The sequence below is a fragment of the Eurosta solidaginis genome, chromosome 5 (assembly GCF_040869045.1).
Source record: "Eurosta solidaginis isolate ZX-2024a chromosome 5, ASM4086904v1, whole genome shotgun sequence".
Taxonomy (NCBI): Eukaryota; Metazoa; Arthropoda; class Insecta; order Diptera; family Tephritidae; genus Eurosta; species Eurosta solidaginis.
In genome coordinates this window covers 30,849,769-30,864,092 of record NC_090323.1, presented here as the reverse complement: position 1 = coordinate 30,864,092, position 14,324 = coordinate 30,849,769, and the positions used below count along the sequence as shown (strand labels likewise).

Here is a 14,324-nt window from a genome sequence, read left to right as displayed (position 1 = left end):
CAACTTACTTATCAATTGCACGCTTTCATAGAATATTTTTCAAGAGCCGTTAACTTCTGCAGCTTTTATTGTTTTCTGCAGCATCAAATTGAAGAAATAGCACGATAGGGGGTCAACCTCGTTTAGTTTCGAACGGCTTGTAGAGGTCCTTAGCGGAATATAGGTAGGTCCTTTTACGTGCTGTCAAAGGCGGCTTCAAGGTCGACGAAGAGATGATTTGTATCAATTATGTTTTTGCGGTTTTTTTTCAAAGACTTGGCGCTTAGTCGTTTTTAGATTTACCAGGTCTGAAGCCGCACTGATAAGGTCCAATCAGACGAATCACGGCAGGCTTCAATCTTTCGCACAATTTTTATATGCGAAACTAAGAAGGCTAATTATACAATAGTCGGCGCAGTTTGCAGGATCCCGCTTCTTGTGGAGTGGGCAAGTTCCATCGTTAACCCTTCAAGTTAAAAATGGGAATTTATCGGTATACAAATGACCCAGCACCTAAATTGCCCTATATCTCTTGAACCAAGCAAGCTTTTCTTGTATTATGTAGCTACCTGCTTTAACATTAATCCATTCACAGTTCTATCACGTAACAGTTCAAGAGATATACACAAATGGACAGTAATTATCGAAAAAAGGATTAATCCACGTAGCGCCTAAACCACTAGCGATGGAACCTTGAATCAACCTGTGCCTTAATCTACAGATAGGTAGTTATATAATGCGATAAAAGAAATTTGAAAGATTTTCTTGGTTGAAGAGATATACTCAATAATCGGTTTAGTAGTAGTGGTTGTAGATAAACCGATGACAAAATTCCAAAATAAACTTTTTGCAAATATATAGGTATCTACTTTTATATTAATCCACAATATGATATAAAGTTCCATCTTTAACCCTTCAAAGCGGAAATGGGAACTTATCGGTACACAAGTGACCCAGCACCTACATTACTCTATATCTATTGAACCAAGCAAGATTTTCAAAAATTTGTCTGCGTTATATATCCAATTATTTGTAGAATAATCCACGATATGATTCAAAGTTCTATCATTAACGGTTCAATTTATACGTGCGACTAATCGGTTGGTAGATCAGTGCTGAATACTTACCGATTATTGTGTATATCTCTTGAATAAAGCAAAGTTTCAAAATTTTGTTTGCTGGATCATACAGCTACCTACCTGTAAATTAAGGTACAGATTAATTCAAGGTTCCATCGTTATCGGTTAGGCACTACGCGGACTAATCCGTTTTTCGATAACTGCTGTCGGTTTTTGTCTCTCTTGACGATAGAACAGTGAATCAAATTGTGGATTGATCTTCAAGCTATAAGTACAAGGAAAAAGGTTAGAATATCTTGCTTGGTTCAAGAGATATACGGCAATTTAGGTGCTGGGCCATTTGTGTACCGATAAATTCCCATTTTTGCCTTTAAGAATTAATGATGGAGCTTTATATTAAATTGTGGATTATTATTCAAGTGGGTACCTACATATTACAGAAACCAAAACTTGTGGTACGTTTCGTAACCTTTAGGTCCAGTTTTTCAGTGCGAGTTTAAACTCCAGTTAACCCTGCCATTCCGGCCGCTTAAGCTGAGTTGAGCAGCACAATTTTGTGTTGTCGAACCAAGTGGCAAAGTTACTCTTGAAAAAAGTCAGGGACAAGAGGAGAGAAGATTTACAGAAACAAACAAATAAAGACAAAAATCTAATTCTAGATCAAATTATATTCAGTTGTCGCAGTAGAATATATTGTTACGAATATTAGCAAATCTAAGGAGTGCTGCCATCTCCAGGCCGATGCTAAGCAGTGACGTGAATTCACATCAATAATTCAATCATTATGTATCTACATAAACGAATCAATAATTGCGTCTACACATATGTACACATTCCGACGAGCAACATTTACATACAAGGCAGCGAGAGATGAGATGTCACACACAGATGAATTTACTTATACGCTTATGTGTGTGCGGGAGACTGTAAACTACAAACTCACATATGTACATCTGAGAAGCGCTAAAAAGTAGACAATTGTAAACAAGTAGAAACTATATGAGAACTATACACACACGAATATAGTTGGTAAGTTCTGGAAATGGAAGAGCCTAGAAGTATGCAGCGTAAACTATAAAAGCGGGACAGGCGAGTAAGAAGTAATTCAGTTTGAGTTGAGCTATCAATCAGTTTGATTAAGCACGCGATCTGGCGGCCAATAGTAGAGTTTCATTTGAGTTATCAATCAGTTTGGTTATTAAGCCAGCGAGTAGCAAACTATAAGTGTTATTGTGAAGTACTTTAATAAAGGCCATTTTTCCATTATTCCATATTGGAGTTATTTATTCAACAGTTTAGTGATTCGAACTTAGCAGAGGATTGCAAATAAGAGGATTTGCAGCAAAATCGTTACAATATAAAGCATGCAACGGATTTGCCACCGCTGTACGTTGTTAATGCTCTGTTCCAATGACACATGAACCAGATACGTATAGAGATTTAACATGCAAATGCAACAACAATGTGATCCAGAGGAAACAATTGCATTATGAAATGCTCCTAAATCTATGGTACACATTAACAATGTACAGCAGAAGCAATTTCCCTGCAGGTATTACTTATAAAAAGGTGCGTGCACATTAGGCGGCGCGTCATGAAGCAGCAGAGGCGCTACACTTTTTTTGATCAACATTCCTCGTGTTCCAATGACACATGAACCAGATACGGATAGAGATTTAACATGCAAATGCAACAACAATGTGATCCAGAGGAAACAATTGCATTATGAAATGCTTCTAAATCTATGGTACACATTAACAATGTACAGCAGAAGCAATTTCCCTGCAGGTATTACTTATCTTAAGGTGCGTGCACATTAGGCGGCGCGTCATGAAGCAGCAGCGGCGCTACACTTTTTTTGATCAACATTCCTCGTGTTCCAATGACACATGAACCAGATACGGATAGAGATTTAACATGCAAATGCAACAATAATGTGAACCATATGGATCACATTGTTGCTGCATTTGCATGTTAAATCTCTATCCGTATCTGGTTCATGTGTCATTGGAACACGAGGAATGTTGATCAAAAAAAGTGTAGCGCCGCTGCTGCTTCATGACGCGCCGCCTAATGTGCACGCACCTTAAGATAAGTAATACCTGCAGGGAAATTGCTTCTGCTGTACATTGTTAATGTGTACCATAGATTTAGGAGCATTTCATAATGCAATTGTTTCCTCTGCCGCTTGCGTTTAATTTCTGGTCTCCTATTAGAGTATACAAGATTTGCAAAATTTCGACTTTTTTCACCTTCTAAGCAAAATTTGGATTTGTCAGACTATACTTATCGCTGTCGCTGTCAGAAGGACACAACAAACCCCTACGATCGTTTGGGATTAAACAAAATATTTTTAACCTTCAGGATCAACTTTATCTCTCCTTCGAACTTGCGGTTGAGGATGGTTTTAAGAGTCCGATGTCAGAAAACAGCTTTACAGCTTTGTTTGGACTGACAAGGGCTAAAAGAAGTATACTGCAACGCCTTCTTTGGACTTAAGCTAAATGGAGATTATTAACCATATGGATCACATTATTGTTGCATGTGCATGTTAAATCTCTATCCGTATCTGGTTCATGTGTCATTGGAACACGAGGAATGTTGATCAAAAAAAGTGTAGCGCCGCTGCTGCTTCATGACGCGCCGCCTAATGTGCACGCACCTTAAGATAAGTAATACCTGCAGGGAAATTGCTTCTGCTGTACATTGTTAATGTGTACCATAGATTTAGGAGCATTTCATAATGCAATTGTTTCCTCTGCCGCTTGCGTTTAATTTCTGGTCTCCTATTAGAGTATACAAGATTTGCAAAATTTTCGACTTTTTTCACCTTCTAAGCAAAATTTGGATTTGTCAGACTATACTTATCGCTGTCGCTGTCAGAAGGACACAACAAACCCCTACGATCGTTTGGGATTAAACAAAATATGTTTAACCTTCAGGATCAACTTTATCTCTCTCTCCTTCGAACTTGCGGTTGAGGATGGTTTTAAGAGTCCGATGTCAGAAAACAGCTTTACAGCTTTGTTTGGACTGATAAGGGCTAAAAGAAGTATACTGCAACGCCTTCTTTGGACTTAAGTTAAATGGAGATTATTAAGCGGTGGTTATTTATTGATGATGAACTTTCATATAATAAATTGAAACATTTTTTAGAAAATGTTTCGGTCTGTGCTATTGTCTTCGAGATTGGCTTGAGACAGACCTAGCTAGCATGAAATTTAAAAGTTTTAAAAAGTGTTTTTGACGAAGTATGGTAAGATGCCTTTCACATCATGTAGGAACTATTCTAAGCGCAATGTGCCAGTTCATGTAAATTTTCAGTTTAGACGGATAAATTATTAGCCTAAGAGGGTATTTAGATCGATATTATGCGAGTTGATTGAGTTATTCCACTGCGACGGACTCTGATTGTACCCAAATCTTCACACGAACGCACATGTCTGTTTTATGTACTCCGTATATCACGTTCTGTGGGCGGCCACCGTGGTGTGATGGTAGCGTGCTCCGCCTACCACACCGTATGCCCTGGGTTCACGCCCCGGGCAAAGCAACATCAAAATTTTAGAAATAAGGTTTTTCAATTAGAAGAAATTTTTTCTAAGAGGGTCGCCCCTCGGCAGTGTTTGGCAAGCGCTCCGGGTGTATTTCTGCCATGAAAAGCTCTCAGTGAAAACTCATCTGCCTTGCAGATGCCGTTCGGAGTCGGCATGAAACATGTAGGTCCCGTCCGGCCAATTTGTAGGGAAAATCAAGAGGAGCACGACGCAAATTGGAAGAGAAGCTCGGCCTTAGATCTCTTCGGAGGTTATCGTGCCTTACATTTATTTTTTTTATATCACGTTCTGTTCACGAATTAGCTCCTTTATCAATGAGGAAAGAAATTCTGCGCCTTTTTTTAAGCATAAGCCCTTACAATGCATGCATTTTGGGTAAAACCGTCATATTGGCAAAGTTTCCGGCGCAGTTTGGGATAAAATAAAAATAAAATTAATTTAATTGTCCCCGAAAACTTTGAAAGGGAATTTAAATTTAGTTTTGTAACAAAAACAGTATAGAAATCACAAAGCTAAAATATATATTTTGGAGGGTCTGCTATAGGGTATAGTATATTTTATTCAATTTACGTGCACCCTGTATAACAGTATAGAGGAAATGCCTTATTTGAGACAGCGCCACATAATTTTGTAGCAAATATTAAGGGGAACGTAGAAGTCATTTACTTCAATTGTCGTCGGTCTTTATATTCTGAGCACCTATTAAAATGCGCAGTATTTGGTGTTAATCGGTGCTTTTTAGTTGGCTAGTTTATATCATATACACTTAAGGTAAAGGTGGGGTAAAATATTGTAACGTATTTGCTGCAAATCCTCTTATTTGCAATCCTCTGCTAAGTTCGAATCACTAAACTCTTGAATAAATAACTCCAATATTGAATAATGGAAAAATGGCCTTTATTAAAGTACTTCACAATAACACTTATACTTTGCTACTCGCTGGCTTAATAACCAAACTGATTGATAACTCAAATGAAACTCTACTATTGGCCGCCAGATCGCGGGCTTAATCAAACTGATTGATAGCTCAACTCAAACTGAATTCCTTCTTACTCGCCTGCCCCGCTTTTATAGTTTACGCTGCATACTTCTAGGCTCTTCGATTTCCAGAAGTTACTAGTTATTTGTGCATTGCCGCTCCTCTGCTCGTATACGTACATATGTGTAGACGCAATTATTTATTCGTTTATGTAGATACATAATACTGTTTTCACACAGAAACTTAATGATCTCATTTCACCTTCTAATGAAATCGTAAATTTTTTGCATTCACACAGAAGTAACTGCTCGATTAGTATGAAGGATGAAATGTCAAGCGAATAAAATGACAATGCTATATGACAGACAATCATGGCGGAACGATACAAGGTGGCAGCATGGTGACATACCTACAAACAAAAAAAATTCCATGTACTTGTAAATTCGATGGACAAATGTCAAAATCGTACTACGCCGGTAGTTGATGCATCAAATCAAATAAAAAAGGTAATAATCAGCTGCTCGATGCGGCCACCTTGTATCGTTCCGCCATGCAGACAATGACATTTACTTTGACAAATGACATTTTTAAGCACTGAACACACCAAAAAGTAAGAAGCGGAACGCGGCCAACAGAGTTGCATTGTGCTTTTGACTTCATTAACCATTCGATTAGCTACTAATGAAATAATTATAGATTCGAATTTTGTAGGGAAGATTGAGCTCAATAACCGTCTTAATGTAGAAAACTGCCTTTATTATTCAATAAGCCGTCTGTGTGAAAATAGTATAATGATTGAATTATTGATGTGAATGTTTATAGTTTACAGTCTCTCGCGCATACATAGGCGTATAAGTAAATGCATCTGTGTGTGACATCTTTCGGCTGCCTTATATATGTGTATACATGATTTGATTATTGACGTAAATACTGCTTATCGTTGCCTTGGCATCGCCTTAGTGATGGTATAACTTAGTGATGTTAATATCCGTGACACTGCCCTCCACCTAAGTCTGATCGTCCCGATCAGACAAATCTCTCGATCTAAACGCTGCTAGCATCGCCATATGTACCACTCTTCTACTCCGTGGTTTCTCAATGCTTTGTATGCGGTAGATGATATCACTGATCTTCTTCACAACCTTGTACGGGCCTTCCCAACTGCACCGAAATTTGGATGGAACACCTTTCCGCCGGTGAGGGTTGTATAACAGTACCAAATTACCCTCCCGGAAACCTTCGGAATTATTTTCCTTGTCGTACCTGTGTTTCATCTTACTACTCATTTTCCTCGATCGTTCCCTCGCACTCTGTTGCTCGGCCAATGAAGAACTACTTCGCAGAGCTTGCGCTGGACGGATTTGCTTTACATAATCAGTATCGTTCCGACGCTTCACAACAGTAGTGTGCCTTGGCTTGAAACCACCCTTGCATTCTTTCTTCGTTTTCGTACGTCCGCTAGGGCTTTTCAATGCCAGTGTTTCTCTCACAGGTACCTTCGGTTTTGATTTGTTTGGCCCATTTGTTCCATCAACCTTTACCTTTGAATTTCGTGGCCTTCGTCGAGTCTTCTCCACCAGTACCCGATTACTGCTGAACCCTTTTTCCAAACTAAAGTTAAGTGGCACATCTTGGTTCTCATAACGTATCACCCTTCTCTGCATATCGATCTTGATGTCATGGTCAACCAAGAAATCCCCTCCCAATATAACTTCATCAACAATCTTCGCCACAACAAATTTGTGTAGAACCATGACCTTCCCAATCAATACTTCACATATCACTTCTCCCTGAACTTGGTTATACTCGCCAGTGACCGTACGCAACTTTACTCCAGGTAACGGTTTTACTCTCCTGTTGACCAAGTCAGATCGGATCAAGAAATGAGATGCGCCCGTATCTACAGTCAGTATTCGTTCGTTGCCATCCACATTCCCTCTGACGGTAAGACTGCTCGATTTCCTACCAATTTGCGACACAGATATCACAGGGCATTCAATAGCTGGATCTAGCTCTCTACCTCTTACTCGCTCTTGCTCATCTCCTCCAGCTTTGCGTTTACGCCCACCCACATTGTTGGAACTATTAAGGCCAAGATCGCAATGACGTGCAATGTGACCGGACTTCCCGCATTTGAAGCATTTGATAACTTTTTCACTCCGCTTTTGCGATCCTTTCAGCGCCTCCAATATCGCGTCTACCCACTCTGGCCTTTCTACTTCCACACGGCGTGCTTTGAAAACTGGCTTACACAGAAGCGACGCTGTTTCCTGAATCAGGGCTTGTGACACCGTTTCTGCGAATGTTGGCTTTGGGTTTGCGTTTCCACATCTCGTATGCCATTTATGAAGCTCTGGATTTTTACCCTTTCAGTGTATTCCACGGGTGCGTCCGTATTCGCTAAATGTGCTAGCCTTTCAAGCCTGGAAGCGGTTCAGCAACTCCATTTGGTATATCTGTCTCCTATGCTCAGTTCCGTATCGCCTCTCTAGAGCGCCCATCAATGCTTCATAACAGTTCCGTTCACTCTCTGGAATGGTTTGTACAATCTCAGCTGCAGGCCCTTTCAACGCCATGAACAGTGCAGCAACTTTATCTTCCACATTACAGTTGTTCACTGCTGCGGTCTTCTCAAACTGTAGCTTAAAGACCTGGAAAGGAACAGAACCGTCAAAGGATGGTGTTTTTACCTTTGTATTGCTTGCTGAAACAGCTGGGCGGTTTAATTGCAACTCTTGTATACGACCTCTCAAAGCATCCACCTCGGCTTCGATTTTTTCCTCAAACTGCGTTTTTTTCTCGTCCATACGTGCTTCGAGTTTTGATGGTATACGCGCCTCTTGCGCTTCGAGTTGTACTGTTATGCGTGCCTCTTGTTCTTTCAGTTGTGTCTCCATCTTTGATGTAATCTGTGTCGACATTTCTGACATACGCGTTTCTTGTGCTTTAATCTTGGATGTTATGCGTGTCTCCTGCGATTCCAGCTGAGATGACATGTTGGTGGATATTTGTGATGACCTTTCTGTTATTTGTGCCGATATTGCAGCCAACATCATGTTCAGGTCTGTGTTCGCCATTGTCTGCGGTGTTTCATTTTTCTCTTCAATTTTTGCTGTTGTCTCGTCCTCATCAGGATAAAAGACATACTCGTCCACATCAATTCCTTCTGCTTCCATTGCCTCTCGTAGCCGTGCCTGAAGTTCGAGTTTAACGCCGCTTGTATTCAATCCACGGCCCTCCAACTCCTTCTTCAGTTGCTGGATCTTCAATTCACTGAACTTTGCCATGTCCAAGTTGTATTCCCAATCCTCGGAATTTATTCAACAATTCCTCTTCTGACACCAATTGTAACGTATTTGCTGCAAATCCTCTTATTTGCAATCCTCTGCTAAGTTCGAATCACTAAACTGTTGAATAAATAACTCCAATATTGAATAATGGAAAAATGGCCTTTATTAAAGTACTTCACAATAACACTTATACTTTGCTACTCGCTGGCTTAATAACCAAACTGATTGATAACTCAAATGAAACTCTACTATTGGCCGCCAGATCGCGTGCTTAATCAAACTGATTGATAGCTCAACTCAAACTGAATTCCTTCTTACTCGCCTGCTCCGCTTTTATAGTTTACGCTGCATACTTCTAGGCTCTTCGATTTCCAGAAGTTAATAGTTATTTGTGCATTGCCCCTCCGCTGCTCGTATACGTACATATGTGTATACGCAATTATTTATTCGTTTATGTAGATACATAATGATTGAATTATTGATGTGAATGTTTGTAGTTTACAGTCTCTCGCGCATACATAGGCGTATAAGTAAATGCATCTGTGTGTGACACCTTTCGGCTGCCTTATATATGTGTATATATGATTTGATTATTATCGTAAATACTGCTTATCGTGGCCTTGACATCGCCTTAGTGATGGTATAACTTAGTGATGTTAATATCCGTGACAATATATTACATTCCACAATGTGTGAATAGGTGCACAGGATAAAAAGACCGCCGACAATTGAAGTACTTAAGTGACGTACACATCGCCGCAAAATGTCCGAACGCACACATTGCCACATTACTTTGTAGCATACATTTGGGGGCAATGTATCAATCATGTACTTACTCTGTCGTCGATCTTTATATGTATTCTGCAAACCTATTCAAACGCGCAATATTTAAATAGTGTTAATTTGCATCACGATCACTTTTTTTATGTGTCACCAAATGGCGCCAGTTGGCAGAGCGAAGAAGCGACTGGCGCGCGCCTTGATGGACGGTCATAACCGTAAACAGTTAAGCGCCAATTAAGTAAGTAAGTAAGTTTTTTATGTACCTAGGTTATAATCGTGCTTTTCGATTGATGTGTCTATTAACTGCTGAGCTCGATTTTAAATAGTTATGATTCAGCTGTGGAATAGCAACAATTGCAAAATTCCGTGGTGCCATAAACCACGCGAACTAAATTGGGTGCCGTCTGGACACGATTTTATAACGAGTGTGCTAATTTCATTAGATCCTTGATTAAAGCAATGAGAATCTGAAACCTTCCTGCTTTAATGTTGGTCAACTCCGTTAAGTGCGGAAATACAGGTCTTAACTACATTTCTTAAAATGGAGTCACGTTTTTTGGGATTACTGTCAAAATATCGAAAGCAGGTTCTGATTACGAGAACAATAAAAGAACCCAGCGAAGGAATGGATCTTAAAGAATAACAAACATGGTTACTCACTTATTTCCAGGTTTATAGGATTAATAACAACAGCTTACTCTATAGGAATCGTTCTTACGCATTGAGGGAGTGGGAAAACTTAGAAGGTTCAATGTTGGCGAACGACAGCATATTTAAACGAACAAACAAAAAGAGATATCCATCCTCTTCTTTAGCAAGATCTACAAATTATATTGAGCCCCCGCCATAGAGTATATAATGCTTTATACAAATGAGTAAATTTGTAGCATACTTTTAGGTGCATTTTGTAATGAAAGTGCTTCCGCTGCCGCTTTCTTTTAATTTCTGAGCTCCTATTAGAGTAGGCAAGTTTTGCTACATTTCCGATTTTTTTAAATTTCCCCTACACGCAAGAAACCTATAAAATCTTTAGTACACTTTTAGGGGTATTTTAGAGAGCAATTGCTTCCGCTGCCGCTTGTATTTAAATTCTGATTTCCATTGACGGTTCTATCACGTAACAGTTCAAGAGATATACACAAATGGACAGTAGTTATCGAAAATAGGATAATCGGCGTAGCACCTGCCGTCTTTCAGTGAGTTTTACAGCTCCGGCTCACGCTGAATTCTCACGGGAATGCTCTGGATCATTGAGAGACTTGAGAAGCAGATGTCGTGAAATTTTCGCACACTTGAAATGTGATAGGCAGATGTCGCCGCTGTTTTTCATTTAACTCAAAAGGCGAAAGGCTAAGCAGCGACATCTATTTTTGAAAAAGTAGGTATATTAAAGGCCGCGTTGCCAACCTAAAAAGAAGTAATTAACAAATTATCTGGCTCACAAATTGAACCAGACTTCTATCTGGATTTATCTCGCTCAAATCGTTGTTGTTGTATTTACATGCAAAATTATTTATCTGGCTCAGGATTTTGCCACCGGATGATAGCTACCTATTGCGCTAGCGATGGAACCTTGAATCATCCTGTGCCTTAATCTACAGATAGGTAGTTATATAATGCAATAAAAAAAATTTGAAAGATTTGCTTGGTTTAAGAGATATAGCCAATAATCGGTTTAGTAGTAGTAGTTGTAGATAAACCGACGACAAAATTCCAAAATAAAATTTTTGCAAATATATAGGTATCTACTTTTAGATTAATCCACAATATGATATAAAGTTCCATCATTAACACTTCAAGGCGGAAATGGGAACTTATCTGTACACAAGTGACCCAGCACTTAAATTGCTCTATATCTATTGAACCAAGCTAGATTTTTAAAATTTTTTTTGCGTTATATATCCAACTATTTGTAGAATAATCCACGATATGATTCAAAGTTATATCATTAACGGTTCAATTTCTACGTGCGACTGATCGGTTGGTAGATCAGTGCTGAATACTTACCGATTATTGTGTATATCTCTTGAACAAAGCAAAGTTTCAAAATTTTGTTTGTTGGGTCATACAGCTACCTACCTGTAAATTAAGGTACAGTTTGATTCAAGGTTCGTTCCATCGTTATCGGTTTAGGCACTACGCGGACTAATCGTTTTTCAATAACTGCTGTCAGTTTGTGTATCTCTTAACGATAGAACAGTGAATCAAATTGTGGATTGATCTTCAAGCAGGTAGCTAGCTATAAGTACAAGAAAAAAGTTTAGAATATCTTGCTTGGTTCAAGAGATATAGGACAATTTAGGTGCTGTGCCATTTGTGTACCGATAAGTTCCCACGTTTGGATTTAAGAGTTAATGATGGAACTTTATATTAAATTGTGGATTATTCTTCAAGTGGGTACCTACATATTGCAGAAACCGAAACGTATGGTGCGTTTCGTAACTTTTTGGTCTAGTTTTTCAGTGCTAGTTTAAACTCCAATTAACCCTGCCATTCCGGCCGCTTAAGCTGAGATGAGCAGCACAATTTTGTGTTGTCGAACAAAGTGGCAAGGTTACTCTTGAAAAAAGTCAGGGACAAGAGGAGAGAAGATTTACAGAAACAAACAAATAAAGGCAAAAATCTAATTCTAGATCAAATTATATTCAGCTGTCGCAGTAGAATATATAAAGCATGCAACGGATTTGCCACCGCTGTACGTTGTTAATGCTCTGTTACAATGACACATGAACCAGATACGGATAGAGATTTAACATGCAAATGCAACAACAATGTGATCCATATGGTTCACATTATTGTTGCATTTGCATGTTAAATCTCTATCCGTATCTGGTTCATGTGTCATTAGAACACGAGGAATGTTGATCAAAAAAAGTGTAGCGCAGCTGCTGCTTCATGACGCGCCGCCTAATGTGCACGCATCTTAAAATAAGTAATACCTGCAGGGAAATTGCTTCTGCTGTACATTGTTAATGTGTACCAAACATTTAGGAGCATTCCATAATGCAATTGTTTTCTCTGCCGCTTGCGTTTAATTTCTGGTCTCCTATTAAAGTATACAAGATTTTTATTCAGCTAATTTTTCACCTTCTAACCAAAATTTGGATTTGTCAGACTATACTTATCGCTGTCGCTGTCAGAAGGACACAACAAACCCCTACGATCGTTTGGGATTAAACAAAATATTTTTAACCTTCAGGATCAACTTTATCTCTCTCTCCTTCGAACTTGCGGTTGAGGATGGTTTTAAGAGTCCGATGTCAGAAAACAGCTTTACAGCTTTGTTTGGACTGATAAGGGCTAAAAGAAGTATACTGCAACGCCTTCTTTGGACTTAATCTAATTGGAGATTATTAAGCAGTGGTTATTTATTGATGATGAACTTTCATATAATAAATTGAAACATTTTTAAAGCTTTACAGAAGAACCTTCAGAAAATGTTTAGGTCTGTGCTATCGTCTTCGAGATTGGCTTGAGAAAGACCTAGCGAGCATGAAATTTAAAAGTTTTAAGAAGTGTTTTTGACGAAGTAAGGTAATATGCCTTTCACATCATGTAGGAACTATTCTAAGCGCAATGTGCCAGTTCATGTCAATTTTCAGTTTAGACGGATAAATTATTAGCCTATGAGGGTATTTAGATCGATATTATGCGAGTTGATTGATTTGTTGCACTGCGACGAACTCTGATTGTACCCAAATGTTCACACGAACGCTGTTACAGATAGAAATTAATATCAAATAGTTATGTACCGAGTACTTTAAACCTTTTCTTATATTCTTTAAAAATACGTACTTTGTAAGCAACTCTGTTAACAAAGCAACTCTGTTAATAGCCATTTTGTTTGTGCGCATCTGGTTCTTTCTTTTGAAAAGAAACATTGGAAGACCACGAACAAGTAAGTCCTGAATTAATTCGATATAACCAATTTAAATGTAATTAATGAAACCGTTTTTATCAGATATAAAAACATTACAAATAGTATTGTTTTATTCCAAAGTCTTGCCGTCTACAACATTCTTTTTATATTTGTTCATCGAGAATTGTACCGCATTCTATTTTATTTGCACTCGATGAAAAATTCATCACTAATAGAACAAAAAAGCTTCCGAAGATATAATCTGCGCAACTATAAAAATACAATTATCGAAATGCCTAGTAGCAACGAAGTCAGTGACGACGAATCCAATCGCACAATTACACCATGCAAAAATGCCGAAGAAGAGCTTCGACAGCACGTAAAGCAACTGCAATTGGCATTAGCCTCATCGGAGCAGGAAAAGGTCAACCTGCAAAATATAATTAGTCGCCAATAAAATGAAAATGTCCACAATGTCAGTAATGGACAAAGCACGGAAGCTGCATCCGCCAACATATCCGTCGTCAGCACAGTAGCTGACATAACCTCAACAACTGCCTCTTATGCCACTAGCTCGAAAAGCTCAACAATTTATAACACAATCACTTCAGCGAATAATGCTGCCAGCGCTTACGTCAACAGCGCCGCCAATGGTATGTATGCAAATCAATATTCAATTTATTCACACGCCGCCCATGCCCTTGCATTTAACACCGCTCATGCCAATGCTGGCATATGCCCAAACATTTTTGTCGCCTCATCCGGTAGTGCGGTTCAGTCAACACCGCCTAACACCAC

At 38.9% G+C, this 14,324-nt stretch overlaps 1 protein-coding gene across 5 annotated transcripts in view; it reads right to left on the bottom strand.

Moving 5' to 3' along the window:
* Positions 1 to 14,324, bottom strand: part of LOC137253521 (uncharacterized) — a 422,466-nt gene that overhangs the window by 104,971 nt on the left and 303,171 nt on the right. The gene's annotated exons all lie outside the window — the stretch shown is intronic.